Below are 12,612 nucleotides of genomic sequence, written 5' to 3' on the forward strand. Positions count from 1 at the left end.
CAAGAAAGGGTTAGGAGTGGGAAGTAAGCGGCCTTGGCCTTAATTCAAGTACAGCCCCAGCATTTGCCTGGTATGAGAATGGGAAACCACGGAAAACTATTGTCAGGGCTGCCGAAGGTGGGATTCGAACCCGCTATCTCCCGAATACTACTTATCAGCTTTTTAATCTGGATTCAACTACTGCCCTAATACGCCCACTACCCTTGTTGCTGATCGGCATAAATGAATTCAAATGAAACAAAATTTAAGTAACATGTAACGGATTTTAATCTGTAATGAAAGTCAAATATCGAATAATAATAATAATAATAATAATAATAATAATAATAATAATAATAATAATAATAATAATAATAATAATAATAATAATAATAATAATAATAATAATAATAATAATGTACAATATAAGACAAAGTAGACCTTCCAGTTTATAGTCAATTTTCGGCTAAGTGGAAAGATTTATTACATAGGATTGAGTAAGGATATATTAGTCATCTTCATAAAACATACAGAATTTATTTTGAGAATTAACAACGCGCTTTCACAATCCTCTAGTTGCAAATGCCCGGTAGTTCCGTTTGTTCAGTACGTCTCATCTTTCAAATCGTGAGAAAACTGAGGGTAGCCACCGTCACCTATTTCTCCCCTTTTCATCTTACCCTCCATTATCGTGTCCTACGTAACCTGTTCTCCATCCGTCTCACATGGCCCCACCTCCGAAAACTGTTGCAGCCACCGAGTTTATTCCTCACAGAGCCTTTTTTCCTGTCATTGCTCCTACCCGTTTGTACCAACTTATGAATACGATGTCCTGAGTCATCCCAGCATCCCCTCACATACAGCAAAGTCGGTCAGAAAGCAGGTAGGTGTAACGATTATTTCGTCCAAGAACTCCCTTCTTTCTTACAATTGATCACAATTGCGAGCTCACTACATTAGTTTTGTTATATCTTGCTTCGAATTCACTTTTAAATTTCTAACCTAAGTGACATTTGAATTTACTGAGATCAGGTTAAATTTTCATCTGCTGCATAGCACTCTGTGTTCCCTTTTCCTAAACATAGATCCCCATACGTTAACCTCTAAACCGGGTATGACATATAGTCTATATTCGTACGCTTAATTTTACAGGGTAATGGGCACGACGAATATATACGTACTCATCTATTACCGCGAATATCTCCTGGGTATGACGACCTACTTTTCCGCGTTGTGTATTGTCGTCTAAATTGATGTTTTTTCCGCACGATAGTAGCAGACACCACATGTCACATTCCTTGAAGCTTATTTGTTTTTATTTTACATCTGTGTGCTGCTACTTGTCTCCAGTAGGCCAAATATGGCATCATCTAGTTCAAAGCGTTAGTTAGAAACGCTCAAAGAAGACGAGATTATTCAACACTTAGAGAAGGATTGTGACGATTTATCTTATCAGAAATCCGAAGATGAGTGGGTTGATACAGATGAAGGTGAGTCTGATTGTGAAAGTTGTTCCAAGAATGAGAATGAAGAAGAAGATGAACACCATGACGAATTGGATGAAGGCGAAGTACAGAACCGGGCTCGATGGCTGCAGTCGCTTAAGTGCGGCCAGTATCCAGTATTCGGGAGATAGTAGGTTCGAACCCCACTGCCGGCAGCCCCGAAAATGGTTTTCCGTGGTTTCCCATTTTCACACCAAGAAAATACTGGGGCTGTACCTTCATTAAGGCCACGGCCGCTTCTTTCCCACTCCTAGCCCTTTCCTGCCCCATCGTCGCCGTAAGACCTATCTGTGTCGGTGCGACGTAAAACAACTAGCAAAGAAAAAAGCGAAGTACAGTTCTAGTGAGGTAAATGACGTAACTGTCCGTGAAGTTAATTTAAAATATTTCACAACGTCAGCATGATGTGTAATTCATAAATATTTCTATTTTTTATTTGTTCTAATTTTGGGTGATAACATATGAACAAAACGCTCAAATTTCAACCAGGTAAACGACCTTGCAGTTAATAAAAATGTCTCAGAATGTAACATTCATGATATGAATGCTTTTATTTGTTTGAACATTCGGCTGTGAAATATGGGCCAAACTCTGAATTCCAATCAGGTAAATGACCTTGCAGTTATTGTAAAAAATGGTTAAAAACCTCTCTAACATTAAAATTAACTAATTAAAACTACTTAAATTTACTTTTTACTTTTTGTGTCACAGATGAATGATATTAATGATATTACTAACTTTTCTGCCTATCCTGCCGTGTAACAACAATCTGCTTAAAAATATTCACAGGCCACATCAATAATAGCCAGTTAATAACCAACATTGTAATATATTCCAAACGTCTGCAAGCTGTACATATTATACACTAGCTGATGTACCCGTGCTTCGCTACGGGATTCTCAGAAAGACTGACTTTGTGGTTTTCCTAACCTGAAATCAACATAGGTCATTACAAAAACGTAAGTATGAATGTAGTATGAATGCTATCATATAAAATACTCGATCAAATGTAAAGCCGCACGTTTTATCACTTTTAACGAACAGAGCTGCGGTTAGATTGCGGTGCTAATCTAATAGTCCAAAGTTCCAGAGCTGGGATGACCAGGCCGCAGATTGCCATGAACACTCATCTGCCATTATTCCGCTAAATATGCACACTGTTCATTCCAATCAGTGCCTCAGAGTAGGGATTGAATAGCCCGAATGCTATGATGATCCAGTGTGTTACGTACCAGTTGTATCAGAAAATTTATAAACCAGGGGAATGGCATGCTAAAGAAGAAAGTTATCTAACTCCCCAGCTACTTCCCATCAATATTCAGACAGGCTGTTACACTCTGTACGACTGGGCGAGTTGACCGTGTGGTTAGCGGTGCGCAGCTGTGAGCTTGCATCCGAGAGATAGTCGATTCGAACCCCATTGTCGGCAGCGCTGAAGATGGTATTCCGTAGTTTCCCACTTTCACACCAGTCAAATGCTGGGCCTGTACCTTAATTAAGGCCTAAGACACTCCTAGCCCTTTCCTATCCCATCGTCGCCATAAAACCTATCTATGTCGGTGTAACGTAAATCAAATAAAAATACTCTGTACGCAGCAGTAATCCTATCTACCGGAGATGAGGGGCAACAGAAGACACAAAGCACATCACGACAAACAATGGTCAATGTAATGTTATTGTTGATCAATGTTATGAGCTTTCTATATTGTAGGCCTTTACATTTAGTTTTCTTTCGACTCTGTGATTTGCAAACCATAAATTGTAGTTTCTTATTCTCCGACTTTACATACCGATTTTCATTAAATGCTGTTTACCCATTTTCTCGTTACTCGGCGCTGATATGGACTTAGTAACAAAAATCCAAATTCATGAATATCTTTGTGATCATAGCCAGTACGGTAACAATGTATAAGACATGAATAATAGGAAATTTGATACTGTATAACCTTAGTTATGTAGCATTCATCGATTTCACCTCTAATAAGAAATATTTCAGAATTACATTTCAGGCCTTCCCCTAAACTACCATTTCACTCAGCGTGAATAAAATAATTTATAGCCTTGACTATAGCGACTTATTTCCTGACTTTGCATACCGATTTTCATCAAGATAGGACTACTAATAACATAAATAGTTGAGAATTCAATTTTAGGCCTTCCCCTAAACTACCATTCACTCAGGGTGAGTGAAATGATTTATAGCCTAGATTGTAGAGGCTCATCCCCCGACTTCACATACCGATTTTCATTAGACCACTAATAACATAAATAGTTGAGAATTCAATTTCAGGCCTTCCCCTAAACTACCATTTCACTCAGCGTGAGCAAAATGATTTATAGCCTAGATGGTAGAGGCCCATCCCCCGACTTCACATACCGATTTTCATTAAATTCTCTTCAACCGTTTTCTCGTGATGCGTGTACATACATACATACATACATACAGACAGACAGACAGACAGACAGACAGACAGACAGACAGACAGACAGACAGACAGACAGACAGACAGACATTACGGAAAAGTAAAAAGTGCATTTTCTTGTTACTATGGACATGACCGATACAGAGATACCATTATTTTCAAATTCTGAGCAATGTACAGACAAAATTTTATATATATAGATAGAACAACAATGCGGTCGAAGCTAGAAAAAGTAGATAATTGTAGCTCAACAGACCGTGAAAGGTTCACCTCACAGTTACATCACCAGCATATAGATATGCGGCATGTATAGATCATTAAGGGTTTAAGCCTCTTAAGCCAGACAGATGGCTAACAAATTGAAATTGCACGTTGTCAACGTGATGCCATCTCAACCACATTACTTGGCTTCCGTGGCTTGATTAGCTGTTTTCGTATCAGCCAACTCTTCAGTTTGCCTCAAAGGGCTGAGATAAACACATTTCAGCTCTGAATTCGGAATTTTAATCCCTGTAATCGATTCACGAGCGTCCGGGTAAGGGGCAGGCACAACACCCTACACCAAGGTACTGATCACAGCAATATATATACAGTAAACTAGCAATTACCCGCGGCTTCGCTCGCGTGGATTTCGTAATTTGATCAGAGTAATCGTTCCTCGGCATTGTACTAAGAGAAATTCTGAAAATTAATAAAGTATAAAAACTCACTCAAAAATTGAGTTTCATTTACCCCCAAAATTATTTGTAAACCATGTTTGTGGTATTACCTTTTGGGGCTAAGGCGACCAACCGACATACATGCGAGAAACCGTCTTCTCATAAGTCAAAAAATAAATACATATTTCTATATTTTTAAAGGAGATTCCAAATACCTATCACTACATCTGTAACATATTCCGTTTCTGAGATATACATAAGTATCCCCAAAAAAAGAATTCAACCCCTTGATCAGTCTTTCCCCAACCCCCATCTAAGTGTCTTTTCCGAAAAAAAATACATGTTTCCTTATTTGTAGAGGATATTCCAAATATAAATTTTCACGTCTGTAACATTTTCAGTTTTTAAGATATGAGTATCCTCATAAAAAATAATTTTTCACTACTTTGCACCCCCTGTTAAGTGCCCTCTCCGAAAACAAAAAGTACAGGTTCCAGGAATTTTAAAGGACTTTCCTAATACCAAGTTTCTTGTTCTAGCATGTTAAGTTTTTGACATATAATGTAAAATGAAATGGCGTATGGCTTTTACTGCCGGAAGGTCCACGACAGGACCAAAGACCAGCACGCTAAACATTTAGCTATGGAGCCGGACGACATATAATGTAGATATACCCGTACGCATTTTAAAAATTCACCCGCTTTTCCAATTCTTTTCAGCCCTCAATTGGATTTTCCGAAAGCAAAAACAATACGTGTTTCGTTATTTTTAAAGGATATTCAGATACCAGTTTTCATGTCGGTACGTCTGTAACACCTTCAGTTTTTGAGATAAATGTATACTCATAAGAATTATTCAACTTCATTTTTCACACTTCTTTCCACCCCGCTCCCGCCTTAAGTGGACTTTCCGAAAACAAAAAATATGTGTTTCTTTATTTTGAAACGAAATTCAAACAATAAAACAATTCAAACAATCTGTAACAGATTCAGTTTTCAATATAAAGTCTTCTCATAAACGTATATCAACTCTTTATTTACTTATCTTCAACCCCACACCCCTTACGTCGATTTTCCGAAAAAAATGCGTGTTTCTTTATTTTTAAAGGAGATTCCAAATACCAATGTTCACGTCTTTAACATTTTTAGATGAAATGAAATGGTGTATGGCTTTTAGTGCCGGGAGATCGCAAAACGTGTTCGGCTCGCCAGGTGCAGGTCTTTTGATTTAACTCCCGCAGGCGACCTGCGCGTCGTGATGAGGATGAAATGATGATGAAGACAACACATACACCCAGCTCACGTGCCAGGGAAATTAACCAATGACGGTTAAAATTCCTGACCATGCCGGGAATCGAACCCGAGACCCCTGTGACTAAAGGCCAGCACGCTAACCATTTAGCCATGGAGCCGGACAACATTTTTTAATTTTTTGAGATTTAAGTATCCTCACACAAAGAATTCAACTAATTTTTCAATTCATTCGCCCCTTTAAATGGATTTTCCATAGACAAGAGAACACGTGTTCCTTTATTTTGAAAGAAGATTCCAAATATAAATGTTCATGCCTCTAACATCTTCAGTTTTTGAGATATAAGTATACTCACAAAAAATAATTCATCTCCTTTTTCACCTCAGCCCGTTAAGTTGATTCCCCCCTCCTCCCCACCAAGAATGTGTGTTACTTTTTTAAAGGTGATTCCAAATAAAAACGTTTCACGTGTACAACCTTAAGTTTTTGAGATATACGTTTCTCCATAAACAAAATAAAATTTTTCTCAGTTCCTTTCAACCTCGCCCCTTAAGTGAATTTTTTGAAAACCAAAAGACTAGTTTCTTTGTTTAAGACGGGGCTTCCAAACGCCAATTATAACGACTGTAACATCTTCAGTTTTGATATTTATGTACCCTAATAAAAAGGAATTAAGCTCCCCTTTCACCACCCCCACCCCCGCCCCCAAGTTGATTCCCCTCCCACCAAAATGCGTGTTTATTTATTTTTAAAGGAGATTCCAAATACTAATTTTCACGTCTGTAACATCTTTAGTTTTTGAGACTAAATATCCTCATACAAAGTATTCAACTAATTTTCCAATTAATTCACCCCCATAAGTGGATTTCCCAAAGACAAAAGATTATGTGTTTCTTTACTTTGAAAGAAAGTTCCAAATGCAAGTTTTCGTGTAGTTTTAGAGTTATAAGTATCCTCATGAAAATAATTCAGCTCCTTTAACACTCCACCCCCGCCCGTTATGTTGGTTTTCCCCCACCCAAAAATGCATGTTTCTTTACTTTTAACGGAGATTCCAAATACCTATTTCCACGTCTGTAACCTTCAGTTTTGATATTTAAGTTTCTCGAGAAAAAGTATTCAATTCTTTACTTCCTTTCACACTCCCTACTCAAGTGAATTTTCCAAAAACGAACAGTAGGCCCTACTCGTTTCTTTAAAAGAGCTTACAGATACCAATTACCACTTCTGTAACATCTTCAGTTTCTGAGATATAAGTATCCTCGTAAAAGGAATTCATCTCCGTTTTCATTCCCCCTCTACCAATTTGATTTACCCCCTCCCCTCATCCCTGCAAATGTGCGTTTGCTTGATTCCTTATTTTTAAAGCAGATTCCAAATACCAGTTTTGACGTTTTTAATATCTTTAGATTTTTTGGTATGTATACATTCTCATACAAATAATTCAACTAATGTTTCATTCCATTTACGGACACCCCTCCCCCCCGTTAAGGTTCCTTTCCAAAAACCAAAGAATACGTGTTTCGTTATTTTTAAAGGAGATTCCAAATACCAGTTTTCACGTTTTTGAGATATACTGTAGATACGCTAATTTAAAAAATTCACCCTCTTTTTCAGTTTCCCTCACGTCGATTTTTCAAAAAAAAAATATGTTTCTTTAATTTTACAGGAAATTCCAAATGCCAGTTTTCAAATCTGTAGTATGTTACGTATCTGAGATAATTTGCAGATATATAGTCTTTTTAAAAATTCACCCCGTTTGTCACTCCTGTTCACCCCCTATTCATCGAATTATCCAAAAACACAAACACGTATTTCTTTATTTTCAAAGGAGATTCCAAAGTTCAATTTTCATGTCTGTAGCATCTTCAGTTTGGGAGATATAAGTCTCCTCATAAAAGGTGTTCAACCCGTTTTCCCCCATTTTCACCCCCCTTAATGGGATTTTCCGAAAACAAAAAAATACGTGTTTCTTTATTTTTAAAGGAGATTCTGTCTATAAACCGTTAAGTTTTTGAGATATAGATATCCTCATTTAAAAGATTAACCCCCCTTTTTGCCCCCTTATCGACGGAATATCCAAAAATCCTCCCTTAGCGAGCACCTACATGTTAATATGAATGTATCCCCAATAGTTCATTTCTATATGTCCAGTAGTTTCGGCTCGGCGATGATGAATCTGTCAGTCAGTCAGTCAGTCAGTCAGTCAGTCAGTCAGTCAGTCAGTCAGTCAGTCAGTCAGTCAGTCAGTCAGTCAGTCAGGACAAGTTATTTTATATATATTGAACCCTTTGGCTCATGGGTTCAATATAGATAAACGTGACTAAGATGTCCGAAGAAGAGAAATACCCTAGATGACCTATTACACCTTCTAGTGGTGTAACAACCCGTCTATGGAGGGATATTTTAAGGTGTTGTGCTATGTCTTTACCAAAAAGTGATGACATACTCCAGGTAGAAAATGACGAAATAATAATGAATTTGGGTGGATATTGTTAGCTTGGTGCAGCCCTTGTTAGGTGGACTCTCTAACGAGTTTGGGCTTTACATGCTGTGTATGAGAAATTGCTTGTTTTGGTGGTAAAGGATATTGTGTGTGGTGTACAAGTTACAAAAATATTGGGGATAACAAAAACAACAAGTCCTAGAGCGAAGGGAATTAAAGATTTAAGAATATTATTACTCGGCCAGGCCAGAAATCGAACCCGGGGAGCCGATAACCTAAGAGCATGGAAACCGACTTTCAGGCACGTGATCAATATGTATCAATTTGACAAAGATGATCGACAAACTTGAACTGTTATTTAAGGAGTTATACGAAGTTTTCTTTTGATTTTTCAGAATTATCTTACATTACATTTAAGTGCAAAATTTTGGATAAAATAAAACCTTTCCAAAGAGGCTCGTAAAATATTTCCATGATACGGAGTAATTACAGTATTGTTATGCAGTGGGGTGCCCCCAGTTAAGCGAACAGGGCACCACTTACGATGAGTACACCTTGCGACCACGAACAGTCGAACTGGCAGGTGGAATGACAAGGACGATAAGGAATAGTCTGATAGTTCCCACAATGGCCTCAGCTGAACGGACAAATTTATCGACTGACTGAAGGTCTTTCTACATTGACGTACTTTGTATCGATAGCGTGCAGCTGTGCAATTATAATAATGACTGTCATACTCACAGTTGGAGTTATGCTTACTGTTCGTTTTTTTGAGATTTTATCTCGAGAGAATTGGTTGGCGTAGGAGGTTAAAACAAAAGCCATCTCACCATTTAAAGGAAGCCAATAAGAACGTGTCCTCGAGTCACTGAAAATTGGGGACACTCTTGTTTTAAGAGATTTCGTTCAAAAAAACCAGGCTTAGTTCTTGGGTTGAGGCTTAATAAAGTATACGTGCCTACTATATACTGCGAACTTGATGCAATACCTATAAACAACATACAATATCACACTCCGTTATTAGGGGCGACTTAGTATTCTGCAGCATTTATATATTTATAATTTAGCTTTTTATGGCTTTTCGAAGAAAATCATGGAATTCCGTATTCTGAAAATTATATAATGCCTTTTGGTATTAATGGGCCTAATGTAGAATTAAAAGATAATTTTCTTATAGCTAATACCTCCAAACGCCGTATCGTGTTTGTAATTGCGAAAAATATTTCTTTCGCAAAATATCTCAACATGTGAAAAATAAATGGCATCAAAAACATTCCAGAGAATAGTGTAGCTTGTAAATATTTAATGAAAGTCAAAAACTGTCAATTATTTTGCGTCAGAAATCTTACAGGGACCGTCGCAAATTTAAAGTGGCTGTGCGTTGAGTGGTGAGTTCTTTGCAACTCGAAATCCAGCCGAGCACATCCACTACTCCAGTGGTAAAAAAATACAAGAAATAATCTTCTTCTTCTTCTTCTTCTTCTTGTGGTTTGGGCCTACTGAGGACCACGGGGCTCGTTTCGACTCCTTGTATGGAAATTCTGTTTTTTCTTTGCCCAGAAAGCTTTCATCTTCTGGCTGTGTGCTTGTTTCCTTTCCTCGGTCCACTTCGGTCGGGTGGTGCCTGTACTCTGTCTGCTGGTGATAGACTCTGGAAAGACACCTTGAAAGGTTAACTGCCGGTATAATACACGATCCTGTATGGTTTGTTCTGAAATCCCCAGCTGTTCTAAGTCGGACTTCACTGTGGTGATCCATTTATTTTTGGACGCTTTCCCTCTGCCTGTAGTGGTGAAGATCTTGCTGGTAAGTCTCTAAGTACTCACACGAGTGAAATGCCCATAGAAAGTCAATCGCCTCTTCCTCATGGATGTAACTATGTCTTCTTGATGGTCATAGATCTCTTTGTTGTGCCTTATCCTGTAAGTTGGTCCTAAAATCCTCCTTAGTATTTTTCGTTCCTTGAGCTCTAGCTTCCTCAGTGGACCTTTTCTGTTCATCAGAAGACACTCAGAGGCGTACAGTACGGACGGTCTTACTACTGAATTGTAATGTTGGAGTTTAAGATTCTTAGAGAGGCACTTGGATGTATAGATGCTCTTACAGGTATGGTAGATCACGGACTTTCTCTTGAATATGTGTAATTCTTTTAGAAGTAAGATATCAAATTAGAACAATATTTCAAAACCATAATGATTAGATACTCTATTTGGGTAATGTTTATTTATTTTATTACGGTTTCTTTGCAGTGGGGATGGAAGGGAGGCAACCCCCCTTTTACACTTAACCACCTTTCACAACTGTTACCTATTGTGATCTAACACAGTTGTGCTACACTAAAACTCACATTCTCACATGCTTAAAATAATTTAAATAGTATGAGTCACACCACGCCCACACAAGTGATACTTACCAAGGTTACATTTTAAGAGGAAGCGTCTGTGTGTCTAAACCCATTTCAGGTACCTAAAAGAGGTGGATTGCGCTATCAAAAGGATAAGAACAATACCAGGTCCAATATATAATAATGTAATGAAAGAAATATTTAAAATTATAAGTAAACTAGATGATCGAAAAAGAAATAAACAAATAAAATTTAAATACATTAATTAAGAACCAGGTAAATCATATAATTAATTTAACCCGCGAGTGGTCTCTATATGAGATTTACTCGCAGATTATTTTGTATTGTGAGTTTTCTTCTCAGCGATGCAAGGGAGGTGACTGTTTCCTCTACTAGCTGAGTTGATAACTGTCGTGAGTAGCGATTCACATTTGAAGGATAAGCATCCCCTCGTCTGGTCGAAACAAAGGTTCGTATGAATTCGTGCGCCCTTTGTGTGAGGTTCTCTCATCGCGCGACCAGTGGCGTTGGTGTGATATTGAAGTCAAGAGGGAAACTTTCTCGTGTTGTAGGCGTTAGTATTTGATTTAAGTCGTGCGCGTAACGTTCCCCACTTTTAATTACTGATAAACGAGTCTTCGAAAATTATGAGCCGAAGAAGAATGCTGGGAATAAACGCTGTTACAAACTCTCGCTAACTCAATTGTTGTCAATTGTACTTTATTCTTGCATTTATATTGCGACTCTTTGAAAGTTCTATATTAATAAAAATGTTATTGGTTTTACGTCACAATAACTCTTTCTTTATTCGAATCAGAAGTACAATAGAATAATACTACATTTAATAGAAACAAACTATATACACAAATATATACAAGTAAAGGGCCTACAACAATATATGTCATACAGATTCGGCCCAAAATTTGGCCACTTCAAGGGCATTTGGATTAGCCAGCACTAAGTCTTCCATTGTGCAGTTTGATGGACACAAGGGACACATAGCAGGTGTTCAGTTGTCTGAAGTTCACCACAGTCACAAAAGGCCGTATCGATGGTATTATATTTTGTTCCTCGCGAGTAACGACCGTTTACAAGTTATAAACAAATCCCTTTATTATTGTTAGTAAGTACAAACTCTCTGGTTTTAGAGATAGACAACTCCCTGTAGTCTCTGTCATAGAATGCTACACTGATAGAGGACATAGAGGGCGTCTCAATCCCTGACATCCTCCCCACCCTGGTCTATCTCCAGGGGGATGACCAGCTGCACTGGACGAGTTATCACAGTCCCCTTTGAATCCTTAAGGATCACAGTTCTGATCACTCCGTCTCTTCCAGCTCGGATTTCCACTATGCGGGCCTCGAGGACGTCGAACTTCGTGAAAGCTCCTGAGCTCCATGAGGTATTCCTTAGTCCAGCGCTTCCAGAAGTCGTCTGAGATCTTTTGTCGTACTGCTAACTCCTTTGTCAGGTTCGTCCTTAATGCTGGTTCTGGTCCAGGTGGTATGGCCGTTAATCTTTGTCCGGTCAAGAAATGGGCGGGAGTCAGAGCTTCTGTTTCATCTTCATTCTGAGAGATGGGTCGTGAGTTGATGGCAGCTTCAATATTGACTAGAATGGTGTTAAGCCTTTCCTCGGTTATCAATGCCTTGCCTAACACCTTCCTCAGGCATTGTTTTGTAGTGCCAACCATCCTCCCCACCAAGCTGCCCGTGGAGGAATGACCCGCCATTTGATAGAATGATGTGCTAGGTACTGGTGGACGGAAGATGCGGTGAGGTATTGCCAGAGTGAAGACAATTCTGTGTTTGTAGCGTGGAAAGTCTTAGCGTTGTCCGTGTAGATTACATGCGGCAACCCTCGTCTTCCTGCAAATCTTTGTAATGCGAGGATGAATGTTTCAGTGGTCATGTCTGAACATAATTCTAGGTGTAAGGCCCTCGTTGATGCACACGTGAAGAGAGCAATATAACATTTCTTCGACTCATTCCCCACCTTGATATA

This window comes from Anabrus simplex, chromosome 1 (genome assembly GCF_040414725.1).
Source record: "Anabrus simplex isolate iqAnaSimp1 chromosome 1, ASM4041472v1, whole genome shotgun sequence".
In the NCBI taxonomy this organism is placed as follows: domain Eukaryota; kingdom Metazoa; phylum Arthropoda; class Insecta; order Orthoptera; family Tettigoniidae; genus Anabrus; species Anabrus simplex.